The sequence below is a fragment of the Helicoverpa zea genome, chromosome 2 (assembly GCF_022581195.2).
Source record: "Helicoverpa zea isolate HzStark_Cry1AcR chromosome 2, ilHelZeax1.1, whole genome shotgun sequence".
NCBI lineage: Eukaryota > Metazoa > Arthropoda > Insecta > Lepidoptera > Noctuidae > Helicoverpa > Helicoverpa zea.
Genome location: NC_061453.1, coordinates 11,285,768 through 11,311,738, shown reverse-complemented (window position 1 = coordinate 11,311,738; position 25,971 = coordinate 11,285,768). Strand labels below are relative to the sequence as shown.

Here is a 25,971-nt window from a genome sequence, read left to right as displayed (position 1 = left end):
AGCGACTGCCTATCTGACCTCCTCAAACCCAGTTACCCGGGCAACCCGATACCCCTGGTTAGACTGGTGTCAGACTTACTGCGGCTTCTGACTACCCGTAACGACTGCCCAAGGATGTTCAATGACAGCCGGGACCTACAGTTTAACGTGCCATCCGAAACACAGCCAATGGTGTCTAAGATATACTTAGAAAGTACATACAGACTTAGAAAAGTTGCATTGGTACCTGCCTGACCTGGGATCGAACCCGCACCCTCATACTTGAGAGATTGGTCCTTTACCCACTAGGCCACCACGACGCGGGCGGAATCTAGTATAAGTATAAAATGGATCATAGTACCAGCCCTCCCCACTTCATAGGTACTTTAACACCATATCTAAGTAGGTACCTATAGACTCATAAAGAAACCTTTTTGTTCGAACATTTCGATTGAATGGACTTGAAAGGTTTTAAAGTATTTACAAAGATTATGAGTATGAAGGTCACGGGTTTTAAGAGATTTCCAAAGTGAGGAAATTGTTCGATGCTTAACTGCTTTGGCGAAAAATTCTCTGTAAAAAAACGCAACTCGAAACAAAAAATAAGGTCTACATACATATACAACATGTAACGTAATTAACGCACACCCTCAAACACGCCAATTAGAATATTATGTTATAATCTTAATACTTACACTGAGTTTTTAATTTAACATGAATATGCATTGTTATTTACTAAATTAGTTATACCAATTCTTGGAGAACTTTTTGGTCATAGGTACTACTACGCACGCAAATATCGCGCCGCGCGCCGCTCGACTCGACACAACATAACGAAACTACGGAAAAAGCCGACAATACACGAAGTCTTATTACTTTGAGTTACGGTCTATTTGAATTTGTTTTGAATGTACAGGGTTAATATGACAATAATTTCCGTAGTTTTAATTATTTTTGGGATAAAAAATTACCTATATTAAAATGATATAAATCGATTCAGTAAACGATTCCGAATAAACTAATTTCAGGATGTGCGATAATTAAGTTACATGTTGTATATACGGAGCTGAGAACCTGTAACTTTGGTATTTTTTTTAATATTTTTAGTGACTGAACGAGTCCTTGCAAGAAAAAGTATAGAACTTGTCAGTGAACTTAGGAATTCTCGCGTATCTGGCATTAAATTTGAAACTTTTACATCCAATGACAAATTAAAATACTTCATTAATAATGCCCTAACATTTACTACCTACTTAATTAACAATTATAACCTACAGGTAATTATGAGAGTGCTCTAAAAATTACAAAGTAATACTACTTCTCATCCCCATTTTCTACATAGTACATTGCGTGCTTCATACAGACTCGGCAACTCTCCCGCGTTCGTTAAGATTTCGCGCCAGTTTCCCACGAGATACTGAAAGCTGTGGACGCATGATCTGTGACGTCACCACGCGTTCCAAATACGAAATTCGCGCGCGAATATTTTCTTTTTCATAAAAAGTATTGTTCTATCTGTGTGTGTGTCTGTGCTTGTTCTTAATTTGAATTTACTGCTTTTTTGGTGGATTTTGAATTTCGAAGTGACACAATTGAATTGGGTTAAAGTGCAATTAAGAAGAATTAAAAATGGATAACTTACTTAACTTCTGAAAAAGGTCAGTTAACATTATATTATAATTTTTTATTGAAGTTTAATTTTTATTGCAGGTAATTTGACTACTACGAAGAACTTATTATAATATTGGATTTGTGATTTTAACAATTTACTTAAATGAAATGAGAAAGTTTTCTTAGTAGGTATAATAGATTGCAATATAAATTGTTATAATTATATAGCTTTACTTTAAATAACAAAAAAATGCATTTATCGGAATAAATAAAATAACAGCTTAATGTTTCAAAACTTAAATACTCTTTATTATAGAATTAGGTAATGAAAGTGATAGGAGTGAGTTAAAAATGAAAGAGAAGTGTGAGTGAATGAATGGGAATAAAAAGGATAAAACCAATTTGGATTATAGTCACGCGAATTTGATTGATGCCTTAACAGCCAATTCGTTTATTTTGGGGATCCCTTTGACAATCGGAAATATAAACTGAAATACAAGTTGTGCTTGTACTGTTAAATAAATAAATAAAAGAAAGATGATTATACCCCGGAATTACTTAATAAGTATTTTAGTCAATCATATTTATTCGGCAGTCTTTTTTTATTACTATTTTAACTGTCGTTTCTTTTAATTAGCTACTTCAATTCTAATTTTAGATTTTATAAAACTATTACTTTATATTTTATATTCATTTATGGAGCGTAAAATCTTTTTGATATTTTTTATTAAGGCCCTGATTGCTGCGATTTACACAAATACAAAATTAGCATCGAAACTTCAAAATTTAATGAGGCACCTCCAAAGTTTCATTTTGCCGTAATACAACCTTTTGTCTATCATAATGAAGATCATTGTTTTCAGGTTGATTAAAATCACAAGTATTTAAGACATATTTTATTAACAAATGTTAATTAAAGTCTTTAACGTAAATGAATAATTATATCAAGAAAATAAAGTGAAATCATCTACTGATTATTTAAATACATTTATTTAACCATTTATTTACACAGTAAACACATGCCAGAAGAAGTATTAACGTAAATGTGGTACTGCTTATTTCTAATGAATATACATTTTTTTTTAAATTTTATTTCAACATGTCGTTTATTGCGAAACTAAAATCGCTGAATAAGTGTAAATAAAACATACCATTTCGTAAAAAAATAAATATATTTGACTTTTAAAATGAAATACCAATAATATACGGAACCAATGTATAAAGTAAACAGTCTCGTTGCACTTAATAATGTTGCTTGCATCGACATCCATGTCATGTGATTGATCGATGACCGTCAAGTAGGAGGGACACGTAACAAAACGATTCACTCGCTAGGTATAAGTTACTCCTTAAAATGTAACTGGCTTAGAGTGACAGATGTCAGTACTAATGAACAGAGTAGAAAGAGAGATCTTGTAGTAATCTAAAAGGAACACTAAATAAGTGATACATTGTATATGCAATCTAGAACAATGAATAGATAAAGAATACCCAAGTTTGGAGTGTTTGGCTGTCGTTGGTGCCTAAGTTCAAAAGTGGAAGGTAATTGGCTGATCATTACGATAATGATGATGATGATTTAACGACATTATTTATTTTCTAATCTTTTTGATTTATTTTGTACTTAAAAGCTGGTAGCTTTTAGTTTCCACCTGCTGTTTCACCTGCGTCGCAAAGGATTCACGCAGTTTCCTCAAACACAAAAAACTGTAAACAGTATCCTATGTGTCATTGGGATATGTGACCTAAATAACTGCCATGTTTCAAGAAACATAACCACATAATTACATACATCTATACTTTCTTCATCATCTCAGCCATAGGACGTCCACTGCTGAACATAGGCCTCCTTAGGCCCTTAGATCTCCATAGATATCTGTTGGGGGCGACCTGCACATACTTTGTTACTTCGCATTTCTAATTATTAGTAGGATCACACACATGCATTCTCCGTGTGAGAGGATTCGTTTGCCCAGCAGTAGGACGATAAAAGGGCTGTAACACTAACAGTAACACATGCATTTGATCAATGTTTACCATAAGTACTGAATACCTCAGTCCTTAAGCTGTCATTCTAATCAAGCTATATTTTACAGTGTTATTTAGTAGGTACCACACAATACACACAAAAGCTAAACGCTTTCAAGAAGGGGAGAATCGGCGTTGTCCATTCTACTGAAACTCACAGTCATCCTATTTAAGTGGTGAAGCGAATAATGATCTTTTGTGGTAGGTCATTATTATCAATGCGTGCTTCTATTAGGTTTTCACGTTCAAAGAATAATATGCTTCAGTCCTCTGATCGCGGTAACTTGCGTCAAATATCAAGATCATATGGGACAACATAGTGCAGTAACTTAATTAGAACCGTGCCAAAATTAATACAAGCTGTTGATTTGCATCCGTGCCATAGTCAAGGACGTAATTATGCTAATGATTCTCGACCCAAATCAACAAAAAAATTGGTACGTATTTTTTTTTAATTTTTTTTTTCGAAATTCCGACAATGTCATCTAGCCGTATTTAAACTTGGCGCGTGTATTACTGGCCTTAAAACCGTGCTGTGCCCTCACACAAACGCAAACACAAAGCATACGCAACGATTATTCATAAATTTCATTCATAAAATTGGATTACTTCTAAAACACTACGACATTACAATGACAAAAATAGCAGTGCATATTAGCTATTTCCCGTCTATTGTAATTCCAATCGATTATTTACGTATTTTATGTCCTCCTCCTGAAGTATGGCACAAATGCAAATCAACGCCTTGTATATAAGGGAACTAAAATACTTTGTTTCTCTTTAAAATTAGCTTTGTCTAGATTACTCTAGTAAATTGTTCGTGAACTATTTCGGTAGAATCTCGTTATAACAAGTAACGAAAATGCATATTTAAAAACAGGAATACATATTGACAACTGAATACATGTCACAAAACTCTTCAGAATGTTTTAACAATTTTACTATATTTTATTTAAAACATATCCCACATTTTATTCAGCCTTTTGGCATGTCAGTTTTAATTTTCATTCCTGTCTAGCGGCACGGATGACTCTGTATGAATTTAGACTAGACTTTTATAGCGCAAAGCTTATAACTCTACACGATGCCGTCCATATATTCATATGAGTTATTGAAAACTATTGTGTGGCACTGTTTTTGTGTTGCTCAGAACAAAAGAAAAAAGTCATGAGTCTGAATCTGAGTACTTTTTATAAGCAAACAGCTTTCATTAACCGTCCAATATAGGTAAGCTTTCTCTATATATGGGCTAGCTAACACTGAAATAATTTTTCAAATTGGTCCAGTTTTAATGAGATTAGTGCTTTCAACCCAACCTCTACATCTTTACCATATGACTAAAGATTTACCTCCCTTCCTACTCCACTCCTTAGTGACGGAATGTCATACAAATCCTTCACTAAGGAACGGCTTAAGTAATCATTAAGAGGACGAATTGGAAATTTTGGCGCCAACGATCTCAATTTTTCTCAGTAAATACAAAACGGACCAAATACAACTTGGTTTCCTGAAAGTTCATGATATAAACCTTATTTTGTTAGACTTCAAAACATGATTAGGTAACTTTTATAACAGAGAAAAATATATCAAACATACCTCTTTTTAAAAAGAGATTCACATATTATGGGCAAACGGGACCGATTTAAGCCTCTTAACTTTTTTAGTAGTTGAGTATACAAGCTGTTGATTTGCATCCGTGCCATATTTAAGGAGGTTATTATGCTAATGATTCTCGACCCAAATCAATAAAAAAATTGGTACGTAATTTTTTTCTTTAATTTTTTTTCGGAATTCCGTAAATGTCATCTAGCCTTATTTAAACTTGGCGCGAATGTTACTGGCGTTAAAACCGTGCTGCACCCTCACACAAACGCAAACATAAAGCATACGCAACGATCACTCATAAATTTCATTCATAAAATTGGATTACTTCGGAAATACCACGACATTACAATGACAAAAAAAGCAGTGCATATTAGTTAGTTCCCATCTACTGTAATTCCAATCGATTATTTACGTATTGTATGTCCTCCTCCTGAACTATGGCACAAATAAATGCAAATCAACACCTTGTATACATACTCTTTAAAATTGTGGAAGGAATTTTTATCAAATTATCATTTCTAAGTAATAAAATTACAAAACCATTTTGTCGCTTACGACTTTTATTTATAAGCTAGCGCGCGTATTGTAATCCTCGCCCCGCTCAGACGCTCCGTCCCCTCTTGGCGCCTTAGATGCGCGTACCGGTTATGGAATTATTGTTTACCAATTCATCGCCTTAAATGTCTCTGAGTGGGGAGGTAAGATACCATAAAAAACAATGACATACTTTAGTACGTTACATGGGGCAAACTATGGTGGGTTACATATTATGGGTACGGTTAAGTTAAGCATAAGTAAACATTGTCCACAATACGACAGACCCATCAAAACAGGGCACCAAAATCCACAAAATACTCTGAATTTTATTTCAAAACGAGTCAAACACTGCCTCCAAAAAAACCCCGAATCCGAGCTGTCCCACAACAAAGATCTGTGTCCGTTGCAAAAAAAAAATACTTCCCTCCGTATCAAAGGACTAGAAAAAAATTTCGTGGCGTGGCGTGGCGTTGCGTGGCGTAGCGTGGTGAACTGGACATGTCCAGGCCGAATGACATTGCTCTTTCACTTGTTTTGGTCATTCCATTATCATTTGTGGTTGTGATAAATTATGACAGTGAATTTGGTGAGACAGGTCTCGTCATGATTGATGCCAAAAGTGCTAGACTGAGGGTCATTGTTAAAGCATGAGAATTACAAGTTATAGTGGTCATGAGCTCCGTTTTGAATAGTGGTTTTAATTAAGATTTGTTCTTCTCAACCGCAAATGACTGTGATCTGTTACTTATGTGACAATGTGAACAGTTCATTTGGTTCACTTGGTTACAAGTGATTAAAACGTCGCGTCGTAGAGTCCTAGTGGTACAAGAACCGCTCTCTCAAGAACAAGTGCGGGTTTAATTCCGGATCAGGCAAGTACCAATGTAACTTTTCTAAGCCATATGTTCTTCCTATGTGTATCTTGAACACCAATGACTGAGTAGAGGCGATGGTCAACATTTTGAGGAAACTTGCACTTTAAAGTCTGCAATCGCCAATCCATCATGAACAGGCGTCTTTATTTACGTTCATTCCTTCTCTGTATGAGAAGAGGCTTCTGCCAAGTAGAGGGACATCAATGAGGTTTATATTGAATTTATTAGCAAAATGTTCCTATTTCATCTTCCTCATAAAACGTAACTATGACGTCATCAAATCCGATAGCGGTCCAAGATTATCTAAGATACTCCTTAGCAACAATGTGATTACATATTAGTACCAAAAAAAGTCATTAAGAATCTGCCAGTCCTTCAGCATGATGCTGCGATTTTATTATTCCATACAGCCTATTATTATATTTTTCGCTCATGATAAATATTACGGAGGAAGGAAAGATGAGCGGAGATGCCATAAGGCAGGTAGGCCTTCTTCTAGGTCAAATTCTATGGCGGGCGTGAGCAAAACGCTCTGTTACAAGTTAACTAACGAAGCGTTCGGGTTACTTGACTCATCTGTTAAAGATTGGTCTTAATTGATTGCTTATTGCGTTTTAAAGAAATGGACGGGTTCCAAAGAAGGTGTATGAGGGCGTAGCCAGTAATCTTCCTCGTCGTCAAACACTCGCATTTGGTGACGCTACTTTCTTTGAATTTTTTCTATTATGACATCTCCGTTATTTTGTTCTCCATGATAAATATTCTATAACAGGCTTTCTCGTAACCATTACCCTTGGGAATAAGGTCAATGTTAGTTTGAATAACTTTTTTATGGTCGGGCCAAAGTAATATGGTTGTTTCCCCATGACAATTTTGTAAAGGCTTGTCTTCTTATTTTAGAAGGTGGTGTTTTTGCATACTTTTTCTTTAGTAGTTTTGTAAAAAATCGATTCTGTGAATTGAACTATTTTTTTATGAAGAAGGGCCAGTAGAACTATTTATGCATCCTTTTAGTGAAAATTGACTCCTGAATATGAAAGTATGTTTTTAATGACTTTTATAACATACTACAACCAGCACTTTTGACACGGACAAACAGTAAAAAAAACTACAGGTACTTTCTAATAATATAAAGGTGATGAGTTTGTTCGAGCAGCGTGTTCGGACAAATAAACTTGGGAACTAATGGAGCGATTTTTAGACCATAGTTTTTACAACAAAACATTGGTTGATACTACCTATAGACTACAAAATACTTTTCTTATTCCTACAACTATGGCACAACATAAAACTTTTGGTAGTACTGTTACTAGTAGGTCGTTCTACCTATAAATTACTCACCCACAAGATAAAACATTAACATTTTTGATTAATATCCGGGCTTGCAACTATTCTCGGATCGGAACAGGTGTGAGGCATTCTGAATGTCCGTGACGATGGAGCGGCGGAGATCAAAAGAAGCTCTTAAATCATATGTTACGCGCGCTTGTAGTACTTGAGACAACTACATGAGTAGCTTTGGGTGAATTGATTGTGTTCCGAGCTTGCGACCTAATTTATTACAAAATGTTTTTTTTTTTCAGATGCAAATGAAAAAAAAAAGGCGCTTTGGTTGACTTTTCTTCTGGTCCTATTCTGTCTTGAAGGGTACCTACCTACCTAGGTATAAAGATTTTTAAGATTACTAAACGTCGAATAATTTAAATGTTTACCTTGTGGGACGCTGGTTATTTAGTGTAACCTTAACCTTATGATCAATATTTTTACAAACAATTTATCATGATTCACACTGGCTGTCTAGAATGTTACAAGCTTTTAAAACCAAAAAAATTGGAGCTGCTTTTTAAAACGCAATAAATTAACGAACATGAAGTAAAAAGGTAAAGCCTATATGAAAAATCCATATTTAGGAATTACAGCAGACACAAACACATAATGTAAACTGATATTAAAACAAGCCTTATGAAAAAATTCAATAAGTTTAAATTTTTTGTAGGTCTCAGAAAGCAGAAGAGTTTTCAACATTTCAAACATGTATGTATATCTACATGTTTATAGATAAATACAAACACTGTTTCACAATAGTCCTATTTCAATATTATAGGAGCACTTTTCACACTCATCTTAGTTTAAACAAACAGGACCAAGTGGTCCTTTAGGACGCTATGTAAATTGTAACTTAAACTTTACCTAACTTGTATAACATTAGAACCAAAATTGGTGGGATCGTTGGTACTGTTTGCCCATAGAGAATTGTTAAATATTAACTATTCTGCGAGGAGAGATTTAAATAATTGGGAACTACTCAGCGCATTCGTTATCATCATGACATCTTGATTAGCCTCACAAAAAAACTTACTAATTGAACTTAACTTTCGCATAGATCCTAAGGTATAAATAACGAATGTATAAATAGTCTGTGGTCCTAGGGCAGGCTCGAATCCTATTACATACTCCCACTTCTTCAGTGCACCCTAAATAGTAGGCTTTCTCGATAAATGGACATCTAACACTAAAAGAATTACCTGATTAGAAGACCAGTAGTTCCTGAGACAAGCGTGTTCAAGAAAGCAAACATACTCTTTAGCCTATAGATTTGAACTAGAATTGGTCGTAGGAAATGTCCGCCTATAGAGAATTGTTAAATATTAGCTAATGTCGAAAAGTCCGAACGAGTTAAGTAGCTAAACGTTAGTAAATGTAGCAATTTGTTTAAAACTAACATTTGCACTCAACTTTGTTCGAATTCCGTGCAAAATTTAACTAATCCGCCTAAGAAAATGTGAATTGAAAACTTCAAACGAGTTAGTAGCTAAACGTTAGTAAATGTAGCAATTTGTTTAAAACTAACATTTGCACTCAACTTTGTTCGAATTCCGTGCAAAATTTAACTAATCCGCCTAAAGAAAATGTGAATTGAAAACTTCATACGATTAAGTCTGTTCGTGACGTCATATGTGATCTAGAATATGTTCAGGATCAGAACGTGACCAGCATACCATTTATGGAAATCTGTTCAATATTTGAGATTTTTTTAGCCTTTATGACTATTGCTGTAGAAGGTCAGACTGTAATTGTAAGGCATTGTTCGGAGTGACCTGTACTTAGGTTATTTTCGAAAACAGCTGGTTTAGATTAAAGATCTTTCAGAAGAAAGAGATGTTTTATCTGCTTAAGTATGTTATCATGTCAATTTTGTAAAACGTGTTGATTGCTGTAAGAACGTAAGCATAGTTAAAAAATAGATGATCATAGTCATTATAAAGACTGATAAATCAATTTTGTATTGTCATGTATTATTCATGATATGAATTATGTATTGTTATTCCGATATAGCAATCGATTTTTCTGAAATTTAAGGTTACCATACTTAACTACTAAACCACTATTTACTTAATTAAATAAAATCATCAGAGAAAAAATAAATAAAGGACACTTGTTTCAACCCTAAACAGAAGCATAAATACCGCATAACAACAAGATGTTAACCCTTCCACTGCCGGGACTTAGCAAAAAAACCACGGAACCCTTTGACGTGGTCACGGGGCCCTGAAATACGTCGCTTTCTATTTTTACTCACGCGCTGAAAGAAAACGGAAGATGCTCCATTCAACCCTAGGTATACTATAAGCTGAGTGCAGGTGTGCACTTGGTGGTTAAAGGGTGCAATTTTGAAAATTTTAGGGTAGGTCTAAAACTATCGAAGGTGCAATAATAAAAATAAAAAATACAGATTAACAGATTTTTTTTACAATGTTGGTTGATATTCCAGATCCCATATTAGGATTCCCTGTGTTGTGGGTTCTTGGCTCTGCAAACATGTTTGCGTTTTGACAAAATACTTTAATAATAGTTGTCAGGGTTACAGAGTTTTTCAGAGTAAAGCACTTCAAAATCTTAAGCCCTCAATGTGAGCAAAACTTTCAAAGGAAAAAGACCTACATTTCTTGTTTTGAAAAATTTATGGTGGTGCTAACATAGGCTCTACGGCATTAGGATCATTGTTAAAACAAGAGGAAAAAATTCTAAGTCCAGCCCTGGACAACTATATTTAGTTTAAAAGCCAAAGGTATTCAGAAAACTTTTTCAAAAGCTGCCCTACGCTGAATTTTTCATGTATCGCTAAGCTGTATGCATACGTCAAGTTTCGTACATAATATGCATAAACATGCGTGCATATTCATAACTGAAATTAATATTCCTTATTGCATGAACTAGTTCACTTACATAAGAGTCCATGAATTCATTTCCTCGTTGATTTCTGACACTTACGCGTGAATATTAGATATTAATAAAACTACTTTTACAGATTTCTTGACATTTTAATTACACACAGCTACCCTATATTTTGTTGATTATTGACAACCCGATTCACGCAGAACGATCTCACTGTATCCCTAGGTCTAGCAGTTTTCGGCTTGGATTTGGATTTAACAGTTTCTATGATGGCCAAGCCCATAATTTTCATCATCACATTCTCCTCGTTTAGGCAAAATGTTACTGTGATATTCAATACGAGATTTCTTCAGGGTAACAGCATAGACTTTTAATTATTTGACGATATGCGTTGAGAAGTTTTCGTTTTGTGTATGATTTTATCATTGTTATTTATAGTTGTACTATATTTTGGTAAAGTTTGTGACTTTGTAGGAGGTAATCCCTAGAGTTATCCGGTAAGGGGAAGAAGTTCCCGCAGGATGCAAGCAAAACCAAATGAATCAGTAAAGATAAAAGCTATATAATTATGTCAATGCATACTGAATGTATTTTATATCTAGGCAATACTATTCAACCGTGCACAAACATATGCTTCCTCGGCTGACTTACATACACTGACAAAATAAGTGTTCAAGAACATGATATCATTCGATACGGCTGTTATACTTACAATTACTGACCAGCGGGGTCTACCGCGACACGTGGGAACCACTTCATGCATCCGCATAAAAGTCTTCCTTAACAAATAAGCTATCTAAAACAGACCGAATTAGTGCGTTTTTGTACACAAACAAAATTCTACAGCTTTAGAATATTAGTATAGAATTCTTCCCTTGGAAAAAAGGACCGGAAGAATACAAATAATTTGTATACCGCATAAAAATTCCAGCAACAACACAATAATTAACGAAAAAACCCTTTTTACGTCGAAATTGTTGCGAACAACAACACAACCTCATTTCATTTCCAACTCCAATTAGCCTTACAAGAAAACATTCTTCAATAATGCAAGAACATTAAAACTTCACTCCCAATAAAACTGAAACAAGAGAATCTCGCCGAAATATTCACTACAAGAATTTGGGCCAATCGCCTCTCGGGAACTTTCGTTAATAATCCGAAGAGGGATAAATACAAGTTAAATAAAGTAAAAGGTTATTGGGTGCTTTGTACCGAGATTGGGTGGGGATGCTGAGTATTAAAGTGAGGATAAGCTGCTTAATTTTTGTGTAGTTCAGATGTGTGTGCAAATGGGTGTGCTATATAGGTACCCTTTACGCCTCTAGGCAACAGAGTTAAAACTCGAGAGCATCAAGGCATCAATCACACAGACTATTATGGTGCTCGGATGTTGAGAAAGGCCTTACAATCGTATTATAAACTAAAAAAAATAGGCTATACAGTATATTTTGCTAGACTACAGATAAACTTCTCAACTTACTTAGTATTTTCTTATAACAACCAAACACATCAATGTTCGCATCAACGTGTAGATATACTTTCCATGGAATTATTATAGACTTGAGATAATAAATTGCATAACTATTAGGGCCTTCCTTTAATTGGCAATTCACACACAGGCACACAGGATTGACCGACAATTCAAAATTAAACTAGAAATGCCATATGGAGGTGCTGTAACTATGAATATAATTTAATTACGATTCCATTGTCAGTCGATTGAGACGTTTTAGCAGAACACCCAACCTATCACAAACTTAATTGAGTCCCAGTATTGTCTTAGTATGTGACGTCATTTCTATTAGAATCTTGATATTATGAGACCAGTATCAAACTGAACAGCCAAGCAATGTTCAGGAGTAGTGACATGCGACTGGCAGGTTTTGCAAACAAAAATGATGAAATGCCTATGACCTACCATGATTATTATGCTTTTACGACTAATACTATGAGAGGTATGGTACAACGACGCTAGACATTTGCCATTTTAAAAAGTAGGTTCCTTTTTACTACAGGGCGCTCTGGCAGCTCTGGGCACGTGCTCAGACCTCCATCCACAGGCTAAGAGCCCTGATCATGTAAGAGCATTACAATAAATGGGGTCCCTCTCATGTGGGGTCTTACACTTATGTGCTACTTTTGACCTTATGTGCTTGATAATATTGAGAGCATTCATGCATCATCTTTCTTAGGTTAGCCAACTAACTAACAGCACCTTTCTATCATCACCAACCTCTAGCTGCGGATTTCAATAACCTCAATCTATCCGATGTTTTGCGATTGAATTTTGGCACTGCCATCACATAAATTATGTGAAATCATAATCTTTAATCGCTAAACAACTAATGGATCGGTTGTTGAAACCCACATCAAGTAAGTAAAGATGACCACACCAGAAGCTTCGCTAATTCCAAATATTTAAATACTAGCTTTTGCCCGCGACTTCGTTCGCGTGGAATAGTGACTTCCGGCAGATTTGTGTGTAATGACACCATTGCGCGATTAACGCCATCTATCTACGGAGCATAGGAACAGCTCGACATTTGACCAATAGATGGCACTGTATGTCCGTAATAAATTTTATTTTTTATTTTTATTTTTTGTAATAAAAACTATCCTATGTCCTTTCTCAAGTTTCAAACTATGTCTGTACCAAATTTCACACAAATCGGTTCAGTAGTTTAGGCGTGAAGAAAAGACAGACAGACAGACAGACAGACAGACAGACAGACAGAGTTACTTTCGCATTTATAATATTAGTTTGGATTTTGCAAAAAAAAAAAAAACAAAACACGGCAAACCAACTTTATACTCATAAAGGCAACAAATGACAGAGTAAATGCCACGTGCAGGATTTCCGTAGTACACGCAGAGGAACAACATTCCCTCTTCCTGTCAATGTGAGTGGTATCGGCAATCTGTGGAGTGGTATAACCATGCGTTGTTTGTGTTCTGTTTGAAAGGATTGCTTTTATTCCGGTGTTTTTTTTTTATTGTTTAAACTTCATGTACAAAAAACATGGTACATTGCTACAAGGCACTGCGGTTATTCTGCTAGTATTTATAATACGAAATGTTTCAGTATTTTTTTTTCATTTTTGGTAATTGTATCGCTGTAGTAATTTGCTAGGTTTACCGGTCCAAATTAAACATTCAATTTAAACCATAATAAATATTTTTGTGAAACAAGATTTTAAAGAGGAATTCTAAATTCTTTCTACGTAGGTACCTGACAGTCGAAGCTGTAGGCAGCTGGAAATCTCCCAGGGGTCGCGCTAGGCTTGCTCTGAAAATTCGGAGAGAAAATAACGCGAATGACATCAAATAAAGACAGTGGAATGGAATTTATTTTTGGCTTGAGGTTACCGTTATGGACATACCAGAAATATTCTTTGCTAATATTGTAAATGCTAAAGTAAGAATTGTTAGTCTGTCTGTTTGTCTGTCACGATTTCAAGAACAAACTACTAAAAATTAAATGCATAGACCCTTTTTTTAAGTCTGTTAAAAATAGAGAATTGTTCCCCATTTTTTTTTATGTATGCGTTCTTTTAAAACTTCAATATATTTCTGTTCACAATATAAGGAATGATTACCTAATAAATTAAACCTTAAACCAACTCTCAGTCTAAAAGAAGCAAAAAAATCCTTTTCATTCCGTTAAACCCTAGAAAAACAGTATTCCTACTTAAATTAGAACGTCAATCAGAAGACGGTCGTTTATCTAGATTTCCGATATCTTATTACATTTCGTTTAGAAACGGATAACTTAGGCTTTGAGCAGGTTCCTACTGAGGTTAGTTAAGTAGGTTACTATGCCGTAAGTTACGAGCGAAGTGATATTATCACGAAGACTTAGTTTTTTTCTTTCGCACAACTCTTTACAACCATTAAGATTACTCACTCTACACTTTTAGACGGTTTTTGCTTATAAATTCGTATACATACGAATGGTAGTATATAAGTTGGAAAGATAGTCAGTATCAGACTGACTGAAAACTTACAAAACGCAAAGATTTAATTTTGCCAACCATCGGGTTAACTGCAGTGTGAGAGAGCGTGAAAACTTTTCAGACAAAATAAAAAGTCTGTTATAAAAAAAAACAACAATTTCTTGGTTAGGTAATACAGAAAATCTATAAAACCAACCCATTACACGCTTCATGCTCTCACGGCTCAGGTATGTAAATCTATGAGTGTGGTCGGCTACCTGTAACCAAGCTTGTGGCTTCTAAGCACCAGTAAAGCACCTGATGCCGATCAATACCTTCTATCCTCCGTCGATACGGAAGATGTCAGTGGTAAAATATAGTTTATCTACCCTATTCTGTGGCAATTGTCTATCTACTCTGCGGCATGAAGTAACTTGGCAAGTTCTGCCACCTTCGACCAAAATTAAATAACTCATAACATTCCATTTGTAGATCAAAGTAAAGGCATGTAACATACCCTTAATTTGCGTAGAAACTTCAAATTTTAATGTACATTTATATTTTTGTACAAGTTTATTAAAAATTATATAAAAAATATTATAAACGAGGTATTTACATTGTTGTGGTGGCCTAGTGGGCAAAGAACCTACCTCTCGAGTATGAGGGCGCGGGTTCGATTCCAGGTCAGACAAGTACCAATGAAACTTTTCTAAGTTTGTATGTACTTTCTAAGCGTATCTTAGACACCAATGACTGTGTTTCGGATGGCACGTTAAACTGTAGGTCCCGGCTGTCATTGAACATACTTGGCAGTCGTTACGAGTAGTCAGAAGCCAGTAAGTCTGACACCAGTCTAACCAAGGGGTATCGGGTTGCCCGGGTAACTGGGTTGAGGAGGTCAGATAGGCAGTCGCTTCTTGTAAAGCACTGGTACTTAGCTGAATCCGGTTAGACTGGAAGCCGACCCCAACATAGTTGGGAAAAAGGCTCGGAGGATGAAACGAGGTATTTACATTAAAACTAAAAAGCGTAAAAAAATGAAAAATTAAAGCGTAGGTACTTATTAAAATCGAGTTGAGAATAGGTATAAGCAGGTAAGCTTATCTACAAAACAATCGATTGGTAACACTCAAAATATTCCTTCACTGTCTTAATCTCAAAATGCCTAGACACAAACTCCTGTAACCTGGTTGTGGCTTATAACAGCATTATAGCACCTGCGACCGATCAATATTCTCAACTACAGTACACTACAGTATTCCTCGATATAAGCTGTCGGTGGTAAAACATTGCCTATCTATTTTGTTGTAAGGCGTTCCGATCGGAATTGTAATTCAAAGTGTTTCTTTTGTTTTTGAAATATTGACGCGTTTGGTGGAAAAATTGTGGGAGAGATATTTTGTGTTGTATGCACTATTGGTATCTTGCATCGAATAGAGATCCGTGACCATTAGAACACTTATAATGTTAATAGTAAATTCATTAATTAAGCATTAACACCTAATAAAACTGTAGGATAAAAATAAAAGCGCAACATATGTATTAGTTCACAAAATTGCTTTAATATCTTGCAATTTATTAAATCTTGCAATAAGCACGCGACTTGCAAAAAAGAATAAAAATTTAGCTCTCACTTAGTTAGGAGGCACTTTCACGGATGTATTACTAAAAGATGAGGCTATACTACGGGATAAGCGAGGAATGAGAACGGCCAGGAATATTGTGACACATCTTTAGAACTTTCTGAAGAAAAAAATCGCGCTTCAAGACTGCGGATAGAGGCGAGATTCCACAAAAAAAATGTGCAATGCATCAGAGCATGACATGTGTTCACACAAAGGTTGCAATTTCGATTCGCACGCATTTATTTAATGTTTGCTACAGCAAATAAACTAGAAGAAACTTCCATGTGCGTCACGGTGCCCACTGGTTTAAACTAGCCTTAAAACGAGCGAGAAATGACTCACTTAGCAGTGTAACCTCGCCTTATCAACTGGAATTGCTGCGAATCCATTTATTTAAAAATTCATTTTCAACTTTAAGCGACATCTGCGCTGAAAAAAATCTTCAATTTACATTAACATAAATCGCACAGCGCTTGATTCGCTTGATGGCATTTTCTCCCGTTCACTGATGTCATTAGATGCTCATTAATTATGACATTGCGTTAATTGGTAACGGTGATATTATGAAATTAATTATTTTGAGACTTATTTTGGGGGTTGGTTTATAAATAAAATGGTGGGAAAGTTACTAAATATAGATCTTATAACAAAACAAGAATAATCATTATTTGATTAGGTGGGGTTAATTAATGCCGTGTATAATTTAATCTACCTACATATTAGTGGAATTAGTATGAACCAACATTACTTTAAACGGTCAGACCATTTAAAGTAAAATACTACTTTCAATTATTAACTAGTAGTAGTGTTAAAGAAAACCTTATTCGAGGTTAATATAAAATAAACTAACTATACAGAATAAACATGTTTTCACAGCAACAAAATAAAATTAGCTTCATCAGTGTCTTATACGAAAATATTTGTATTACGCTAAAGGTTTTATGTGTCGTTAAATTTTGTTATGTACAAATGTGTATACAAATATATTACGTTTACTTCGACGAGCTTAATATATTTTTATATTGCAGGAAAATAAATTAGTGAAAGTCAATTAAGGAATTGTAATAAACATGCAAAGTCTCTGCTACGGCTCTTACGGGGATAAATATATAGCTTATGTCACTCGCAAATAATGCAGCTTTCTAATGGTGAAAGGATGTTTAAAATCGATCCAATAGTTTTTGGGTTTATCCATTACAAACAAATAACCAAATTAAACAAAAATACAATTTACTTCCTCTGTGTATATTAGTATTTTTCAATGTTACAGTTATATATATATTTCCTTACAAATAAAAATAATAATGCGTATAATGAAAATATAATTTATTTTGTTCTTGTATATTTTGTTCTTCACAATATTACAGCGTAGCCGGTGGCTATTTGGAAATAGCCTTGATACTGAATGTTGTTGAGAACGCGGTTCATACTGTACTGTTCATTTTCATATTCATTAGGGAATAAAAATGCGACGTGTTCTCGTTACTGGGGTAATGTAAAAAAAAAAAGATTTCGCTACAAGAAAAAAAAATATTTTCTGCAACTTTCTTTTAAAGCTTCTATAATCTAACATTTTTGATAAACTTTTGTAAAAAAAAGTCCCTGATATTTTTTCTTACCTATCAAATACGAAAACATAGCAAAAAAATCTGTCATTCTAATTTAACACGTCTCTTATTTAATTTACATAAATACCAGGATTTCACACATACAAGAAAAGCATTTAATTTTATTACCTTATTCTGAATGAGCAATTAAGTTAACTCTCTTTCGAAAGTCTAATACTTGTGACGTCATTATCAGATTCAAGTTACTGATTGTGTAAACCACGGAGAAAGGGAAGATGAGCAGAGATACCATGACGCAGGTAGGTCAGATGCCTTCATATAGGTCAAATTCATGTGTAATGACCAAAACGATCAGTTGCGAGTGAACTAGCGACGCGTTTGGGTTCTTTTAGACATCTACGGAGATACCATACTGTAAGTCAGAAGCCTTCATCTAGGTCAAAATCGTACTTCAGGCATGACCAAAACGATCAGTTACGAGAAAACTATCAAGGCGTTCGGGTTCTTTGAATATCTGTCAACAATTTTTGGTACTACAAATAATTATCGGGTCCAAAGAAGGCGAATAAGGGCGGAAACATTAACGTTCCTCATCGCCCGCTCGCCTGCATTTTGGCGCACTATTTTCTTAGGAGAATTTTCGTTATAGCACCTCCACTAGTTTTGTTCTCCATGGTGTAAACTCTAACAATTAATGGCGACATATCAACTTTGATCGTTAGCGTAAACTTTTGCTCATATTGTAATAGTTATGATTGCTAAGGCTGTAAAGTTACTATGTAGGTAAGAATATGGGATTATTGAATTACGATTAATGTGAATTTGGCCTAGTATTTTTCAATAAGCTGGTTTCTTAAATGCAGGACGTATTGAGGTTGAGGACAAACAAACAATTGTCAACTACCACCAGTTCAGACGATGGTACCTGCATAGTTTAGATAATTATAATCTCTTGTAAATGGTTACGAAGGTGCCTACTAACTTTCGTAAAAATGACACTCGCACGCATTTTCATTGACGAACTTTTATGAGGGTTGAGTATACGCGCTAAAGGTTTTTTTTTTTCGTAATTTAAATACGCTTCTAAAGTGTATCTAAAAGCCCACAAAATCTACTTAAAGTGCAGAAAGCAGACCAATTTCCTAGGTGGATAAAATCTAGACACAAGACGACATTAAATCTAAGTAGATAATCTTCATTAAAGACTGTAATAAATAAGATGTAATTCTTCAAGAGAGCAATAATGGATAAACATACACATAATACCCATTCTTTAGATAAGACAGTAAAGAATTATGGCGACATACATTAGCACTTAGCCTAGAAAACTGTAGTTTGGTCTGGAAACTGGATTGTAACAATAGGCATTAATTACACTAAGTAAGTGGAAAACTTCAAAAAGAGAGACAAACAAAACAGAAACGATTGAGTTTAAAAACTATTCTCAGCAGATGATGAGAACTTAGAAATCATAAATGAAGATAAAAAAAATCAAGGCTGACATGAGAATCGAACTTTTCATAAAACCGACAGTTCTAGTCACAAAACCTTATGCTACGTTCAGACGCGCGCCTCGCAGCCCGGCGGGCTGCCTGGCGGGCTGCGCGGCGTGCAGCCGTCGCGGGCAGGCGGACATTCAAGCTGTTCACAAGCGCGCCGTCGTGTCAGTCAGTGCAAGAATGGCGAGCAGCGAGGATCTCGGTGTTGTTGCTGTCATAGCCTTTTGGCTTAACTTATTTTTATTGGAAAAAGAATCAAAATGATGAACGACGTTAACAATTCCGTCATGTTGTAATCTCCGATCGTAGCGACTTTCTTAGAACGTTTAATCGTCACGAAAGCGCAGGAGAGACTGACTGCCCGCGCGCGTGTAAACAGTCGCCGGGCGCCCGCACATTCATCCTTTGAACTTTGCCAAAAAACCGACACTCGACCGATTCGCGGCATTCACGGGCACGGGCGCGTTCACGGGCTCGGGCGTACCGTTTAGACGCTCGTGAACGTGACTGTGCCCGTTGAATGTCGATTTGAACGCGCGCGTGTGAACGTACCATTAAAATTATCAACATAGCTTGAATTTTTTATTTTTACTAATAAATCTTGACTTACTAATTCAAAATACAGAACTCTAGAGAAACTTTGTGAAAGGGCGTGCTAAGTAAGTTCTATTTTTGTCGGACTAACCACAGTTTTCTCTTCGTTCCCGGTAATTGAATTCTCTCAGTTTAGACCATGACCTTCTAAGGCCCTTAAATAAATTGTTGCATCGTTGCATCAACTGTACCTATGGCTTGGTATTCATAAATAAGCGAGTACCCACACAGAGCAGACATTTTAGTCGGCCGACAGTTGGGCTCTTGATAAGTTCGGAGATTTATTTCAGACGCACATAACAACATCAGGTATTTGTTCAGGTATATGACCGGTGTGGTGTGGATATTGTTAAATCAACAAAAAACTTTGTTAAACTGTTGTCACCGATATAGCCCACTGGATTAGCAAGTTGAAGTGCCAATGGGCAGGCCATATTGCTCGCAGAACAGATGGCCGATGGGGTCGAAAAGTGCTAGAGTGGAGACCACTTACTAGCAAGCGCAGCATAGGACAGACGATCTTATAAAGGTTGCCGGAAGACGCTGGATGCAGGTCGCTTCCAACCAATATCTGTGGAGATCCAAGGGGGAATCCTATGTTCAGCAGTAGACGTCTGTATGGCTGAGATGGTGATTTTTTTTCAACCATCATCGGGCCATCTGTAGGCCTATTTAGTCTGTAATGTGTGGGTAGGCTTAGCAAGTTTGTTGCAAGCACCTCACATTCGTTTCACAACTATGATTCCCACATACAAACACTTAGAGCCTTGTCACAATCACTGTATCTATCCAGTTACAGTAGTACCCAGGTAATGAACACCCAGCTTAGACTACTCGCCTCTCTTAAATGTCACGGTTGCAACCACTTAGTGGCAACTAAACAACTACCTACACGAAATATAATACAAACTTCCTCGTTTCTAGTAGCTTTTACACTAATGGATTTTTGAGAACAGGTCACTCTTTTTGGTGACTATGTTACATCTAGACATCTGTCTAAAATCTTACATTAGATTGTTGAGTAACTTATTATGCATGATGTCTTTACTACTGCATAAAATGGTAGTCAGAAGCCGGAAAGTCGGACAACCAGTCTTACCAATGGATATTGGGTTGCACGGGTAAAGGAGATCAAATAGGTAGTCGCTCCTTGTAAAACACTGGTGGAAACCAACCCCAACATAGTTGGGAAAAGGCTAGACAGATTATGAAGTTTTAATAAATGATTTGCACGTAACATCAAAATTGGTGATTTTCATCGAACATTAATAAAAAGCTTATTTAATAACGATATAAATTATTTTATTTATAACCTCAACTAAGACCTAAGACTCGACCGAAGATATTAAACTTTGGATCCAAACTGAGAAACCGCAATTTAGCTCAAGTCGTTACAGTACAATATCAAGGCACTAAAATGTAGTTTGTGTACTAACAATCATAAATAACATATTCAAATATTAACTGTATGTTACTGAGTCCTATATGACAAGCTGTTGCCCACAGATTCATTCGTATTATAAGGTTACTTCTTTTCACTGGGGTGTAAAAGTAGCCTAATCATATTCTGATGTATAAGCTGTATTACTGGTTAAATTGTTTTTCCTGGATAAAAAATACTTGATGAAATAAATAACACGTAGGCCGTAACTATGCAACAGATTGGTTTTATCATGTGGGTATGTGTAAACATTATGGCTTAGATTAAATCTATGATAATAATAATGCATAATTAATAATATTGATTTTCTGTACCTACAACTATTAATTATAAAAATACGATATCTATTAATTAATTTAGTATGTATTGTGCCAAATAGATAAGTAGGCATTTTTAGATTTATGAGCGTATCGTTAAAAAATAACCGTCATGCATTTTCTCATTAAATATGTATATTGGCCTTTGAACGTTCCTGAAATGTCCCATCACTTCGTTAAAAACCGCAGTTTCCTTCGATAAATGGACGGAATCACCGATATCAAGATTACGATGAAATGTGTATCTAACCTTTAAAGTTTGTACATTATTATCGTCTTGTATCTGACCTTTACATGTGAAGGGGTCAAAACCCTTCTTATCGAAATAAAATCAGTTTGGGCATCAAAATGTTGACCAAGCCTTTAAGGTACACTTTGTTATCAAGCAACTGCCGCTAGTCGCCCGCGGCCAGTAGTTTGCGAAAATTAATCAATCAATTTTTACAATAGATCATCAAAGGTGCTATAATAGTTCATCCAGATATTCCGCGTGCAAAGCACCACGGTCTTATAAATACGTTTACGCACGACTGTAAATACCTACTTAACACTCGTCGACTTATAGTCGACAGTATCCAAAGATGTACCTTTATTAAAAGAGAATTTAATGATCTCAATAAATTCTCTGTTCAAATGTTTATTAAAATATCTCAAACTTTTGAACATACTCTTCTTGTTTGTTTTTAGTCGATAATGCAAACGGCACATTATCAGCTTTCGGAGCTTGTCTTAAAAGTTTTAATATTTATTTGTAAAGGATATGTAATTATTTGTTCAATCAAACCTTTATCACTAGTGTTTACTAGAAAAATAAATAAAAAAACTCAAATTTCACCTCATCGGAATGACGTCGAAGATTGAAATTACTATATGTAACATTTCCGCATTGTGGGTATTCCCCACGTGTAAATTATTGGTATCTTTCCAAAAAGGCTCTCTATGATAACCTTGAATAACTTTTTTTAACGATGGCTTTATTACAATGTTTGATGACGGAGATATAGTGAAGTATGGAAAAAAGAAGACCAAATAAAAATTGGGATTAGGTCAGGCGGAGTCCAGCGGGGCCCAGTAGGGCCAAGGCCTGCCGGGGCTGCGGGTTGTTCGAAAGAGATACGCGGCCCTGGTACATAAAAGGCCTATGACGAAACACGACGGTTTTTAGTCAGTAAGAGTCTGACACTCCCTTACCGCTGCCTAACCCACAGCAGGAGGGGTCATTTGATGATTTTTTGAAGACGTTAAAAAAAAAAAGGTCAGGCGAAGTTAGTGGATAGGTGAAAACTACACTGATTCATCATTAGGTTAAACAATGCTTGACGAGGTTAGTACGTGGATTTTGGAAATAAACGCACGTTAAATTGGTCGGTCCATTCGGTCTTTTGAAGAACATTTTTGGCAGTCGTTACGGGTAGTCAGAAACCAGAATAAAGTAGCCCAGGTAATTTGGTTGAGGAGGTTAGTTATGCATTACGCTCCACATAAAACAAGGGAACTCAGTTAATATCTGGTAAGACTTTGAGACCGACACAGCTGGGAAAAGGATAGGCAGATGATGGAATGCAGAAAAATTCGATGAAAAAGTTAGAGCCATATTCAAAGCGAAGACTAGCATTTTCCTCTATCATATTGCAATTAAGATCACAATATATAATAGGAATTCTCAATTCCTAATAGCAGTAGAATGCTTGTTACTAGGGCTGCGGTTTGGCTAGAGGCCACGGCTAAAATTGATCCACTAATCTGGTAGGAGATGGTACTTATTGGTACTAGCTGGCTTTGGCAAACGCCAGGGTGTTATGCAATAAACCACGTTGAATTCATTCGCGAATATTGATACCATTTTTTTGTAGTCTTATTTTTAGCAGAGGCGAAAAATATCTTCAATTCGGTTTTTGACTATTTAAAAGTTTTATTGTACTCCTTTTGTGTGACTTTAGTTTTGTATAATTAGAAACAATATGTTCCACCAGCGCGATTGCGAACGTAAAAATCTCAGGAACTAATGGACTGATTTGAAAATTCTTCAGTGTTAAGGTTATGGCACAGTATAGCGGCACCGCAACAGCACGGCTCCACACCAGCATTTAAGTTGTCATTCAATTTAGAGCATTAAATCTTGTATATTATAATATATTTCGTAATGTCAATATGAAAAAGCCAACGACGAGCAGTCAGCGCGCTTGCCGCTACCACACAACTCGACTCGCCGCCCGCGTGCTGCAAGCGAGCGGACCTCATGCGTACAGCGCGCCAACGGCGTGCTAATTACGCGCCGACTCCAAGCCGGCAGCGAAACAACGTCATTGCGTCGTGTTCAATCATAATTGTCATAAAATAATATTGAGTTTGCGGTGACAGCAAGCTTACACCTCGCGGCCGGCGCGCGGACGGCGAGCTTGCACCTTGCGGACAACGCGTAGTTAGCGCGCTGGCAGCTAGCCGTAGTCTAAATTCGAGGCGGACGCCGTGCTACAGCCGTGCTGTTGCGGTGCTGCTATAATGTGGCATGTTTTCGTTCGGGTGCGCAAAGTTATTCTTACAGGACGCAGGTACAACATACAAAATCTTCGAGTGAATCTCAACAGTTAACCAGAACTGCAGTTTTAACAAGCAAGCACAACAAATCCACACACGTCCTTCTATATATCAAAATTACTACAATGATTACGATTATCACCAAGCACAAGACCTCCATATCTCTAACATTTCCCTTCACAAAGTACAGACACCAACAAAAACTTTCAAGGCAAGCCTTGTCTCGTTAACTGTACTTCTGGCAAGTTTCTGAGCCCAATAAGCGTTGGCACTTGAATCGCGACAATAGGGAGGCAACACTGTTGTTCTTTATTGCTGTGGTGCCGTATAAGCTGAATATGAGCTGTAGAAATGTGCTAAATATACATACATATAAAGCATCGTATATTATGAAACTTAAAAATGAGTAAGGCTGTGTTATCATGCTAAATCAATACAATTTTCGTCAGATAACTTTCCGCTTCAATCTTCCTTTCCTTTGTGAAGTCACTCGTAGCCAACTTCAGACGAGCAAAGCTCTTTGACGAGAACCGTACCTACTTACGTATGGTAAAATTGAGAGAATAATAGTGCAAATGGTACAATTTTAATCCTGACGGTGTTGGAAAATTTTCATCAGTTTTATGTAAATGATTTTCGACCTAGAAAAGAGGCCATACAAAACTTAATTAATGAAGAGTATTAAATTACAACACAAGATCCATAAAATTACATGTAAAACAAAACATTATCCTTCCCTATATATTTAAAAAACACACCAGCAGCATTTTATCAAACACTCGTACAACATGATAACGAGAGCCCGAATATCGATACCTATCTCGATAAAACTGAATCGAGATAATGCCGATTCGGATCATAGTGACCAGCACTTTCGATCCAAGGTCACGAAGACGCCAGAAAGCTCTTTGCCATATTATAATGATATCTTCAAGCATGTCATTTCCATATTCTTCTTTTGTTTAGGTACTTGACCTTCGGAATTTGAAATCGGAATATTATATTGTGAGAATCGGTTTGATATTCGAATTTTATGTGGACATGAAAATTATGTACCACTTGTTTTCTTTCATTTGTTTTTAGAGCGGATAGCGGATAATCGCTGAGTGTGAAAGCGCTGTAATATATTATTTCAATTTAGTACGTATTCGCCATGTCTTTAAAAATAAAAATAAAATGGCATCGTCAATCGTTTCGTACCTTATGTACCCATTATTATTAAAAATGCACTTTCAGAATTATTTTTCAGACTATTAATACTTACTTACGTTTACCAGAATCTACCAGTGGTGTCACCAGCATCTAGTGGGAAATACGTTGGATACACGGACAAAACGTAGCCAAGCCGTAGTCTTCATCGATATCAAGGCTATGTAAAACTGAATATTTTTTCAAATTATGTTTAATAGTTTATTAGATTACCTAGCACATCGAAGCAAGCAAATAAACTCTTCAGCTTTAGAATATAAGTAAAGATAAAAACAAAAATGTCCATCACAATTTATAAAAGATGGATGAATACAATACGATACAATGAATTAAAATAAATGCAAATGGCGTGTAAACGCGTACCACAGATATAAAACATCGAAATGTACTCCGGAGTAATTTGTTAGTACTCCGCTGACGTATTCATCATTGCT

The 25,971-nt window shown here is 35.9% G+C and overlaps 1 protein-coding gene across 1 annotated transcript in view; it reads left to right on the top strand.

Moving 5' to 3' along the window:
* Positions 1-1,411: 1,411 nt before the first annotated feature.
* Positions 1,412-25,971, top strand: part of LOC124641330 (5-hydroxytryptamine receptor 2B) — a 111,947-nt gene continuing 87,387 nt past the window's right edge. The window contains exon 1 of the mRNA XM_047179394.1: positions 1,412-1,637. The gene's annotated coding sequence lies outside the window, so the exon portion shown is untranslated. The remainder of the gene's footprint in view (positions 1,638-25,971) is intronic.